The sequence below is a fragment of the Heterocephalus glaber genome, unplaced genomic scaffold, assembly GCF_053883595.1.
Source record: "Heterocephalus glaber isolate CG9 unplaced genomic scaffold, H.glaber_assembly_v1.0 deba00001465, whole genome shotgun sequence".
Lineage (NCBI taxonomy): Eukaryota > Metazoa > Chordata > Mammalia > Rodentia > Bathyergidae > Heterocephalus > Heterocephalus glaber.
Genome location: NW_028258312.1, coordinates 23,919,719 through 23,921,898, shown reverse-complemented (window position 1 = coordinate 23,921,898; position 2,180 = coordinate 23,919,719).

The window sequence follows — 2,180 nt, the reverse complement described above, 5'->3', positions numbered from 1 at the left end:
CTTTTCAGTACTAGATACAATTCCTGATGTGCTACTTAGGATTCTGATGAGATGAAAGTGACTAAAGACCATCTGTTAGACAATTTGTAGAGTTACATTCGCCTGACTCATCTTCGTTTCATTCTGTTTCTCTTGTTTTCTGACTTTTATCAACATCATATTATAGGTAATAGTGGAAAAAAGAAATAGCATATGACTAAGAGTAAAAATTTGGAATTATGTAGTCAGGCTCAGGAGTGGTGTTGGACTCTTGCAATCCTAGTACCCAGGGAGGCTGAGACAGGAGGATCTTAAGTTTGAGTCCTGCTTGGGCAATTTGGCAATTTGGTAAGAAAAAAAAAATCACAGTTTCTAGGGATTTTTGGTTGATTAACAAATTAAGTAATTGAGTCATAACACCACTCACCACTAAATTGACACCTACTCACTACTTCACACTACTTCACTTCAAAGAGAACAGTATTTAAGTGCTTATTTTATCCACTTAAAACTTTAAATGGAAACGGATGTCATCATTATAAATATGATCTTCTATTTATATTATGCTAGCATTCCTAAAAATTACAGGTATCTTCTGTTGATGAACTTAAAATCCCCTGAGAGATGATTGACACATGCTCAATCACGTGCTCACCTAATAATCTATGTTTTTTTACTTTCTTATCCTTTAACGACAGCTCAAATCCAACCCCCAAATCCCAAAGACAGTACTTATGCTTAACATGAATGTTATTACGTAGTAATCACCATTTATTGGAAAGTCACTTATTGGAAATTATAGCCAAAAAAACAAATTCCATTTTTCATTACCCATATTTTAGATCTATTTTTTTGAAAAGAATATAATGAACTGATACATATGTGTGCATTTTAAAGCTTTTAAGCATTTCATTCATTCATGTAAACAAACAATGCCATTTGGGATTCTGAAGCCTGTGGGACACACCTGCCTTGCCACATGACTGCTGGTGTCCACCTAGGCTGAATGGAACATTTCAGTGTTTGAAAAACCCTTGTTTTGGTAGAAAATCAAGCTGTAGAGTAAAAGACTTAACCAAATATTAAGAAACTTCAAGTCTTCTTTCTCTGTTGTGGCCATTTGTTGAAATATCACCATATACAAGGAAGTGTTTGCTTTACCCTATAGAGTTTGTCTAATCCTTAAAAAGTTATATCTGGATTTGAGGATAGAAAATCTAAGGGTTAGAGAAGTGATGTAAACTTTTTCATCACTTTTTCAGGGGCTCACTCACTCTCTCCTGTTATTCCTTAAATGAGATCATGACACAATATCTTCTCTTGTCACCTTGATGGAAATCATTGCTTTTCATGCTCTAGATAGTGGCCTATCCTCTCATGTTTTTCATTTTAACAGGACAGCTCCATCGATAAGTTGCATCTAATTTTTGATTCTGATCTTCCAAATACTGACCTCAATGCTTCCTTTTGTTACTAGTGCAAGATCTTCATCTCTCTGTGTTTCATTTTTGTTTTTTTTTTCGTACTGGGGTTCGAACTTGTGAGGCAGGCGGCACAACCAATGAGCTAAATCCCCAGCCATGTCTCTGTTCTTCATGAATAGGGTAATTGGACTCCAGTAGCTAAAAGGAGTCTTGGGGGAGGTGGCTGATATCCGCAATCCAAAGACAATGCATAGAGCAATCTCACCATTCAAATGAGAGAAGTGGATTTAGTTTTTTTTTTGTTTTTTGTTTTTTTTTACACTGAAGCAGGAAACTGAGGACTCCAGCACAGATAACTTTTAACATGAAGATAGGAGCAAAAAGCAGCTTTCAATATTGCTGGCAGCTCAGCGTGTGACTCCTGTCAGTCTCGAGAGCCCTGAATAGAAGTTTGCGCTTCCTTATATGCCTCTTTTTACATGTACGAGGCTTAATTCCATTGGAGTTTCCCTGGGAATAGAGCGAGCAGGATTTACACAAAGCAGAGCAGTGAGGAGGGGGAGGGCAAAGAGTTCTGGCTGGACTCTCTGAGTCCGTTATGCTCCTTTGGTGACAGATTACAGAAGTTGTCATGGATAGTCAGGTACATTTTACAAAGTTAAAAGCATAGTTACCTGGTTAACCCATAGTTACCTAATAATACAGTTAACCCATAGTTGCCCAATTCCATAGGGAGGGGAGGTCTTCTCTCTCAAAACTACTGCTGAGTTAACCTAG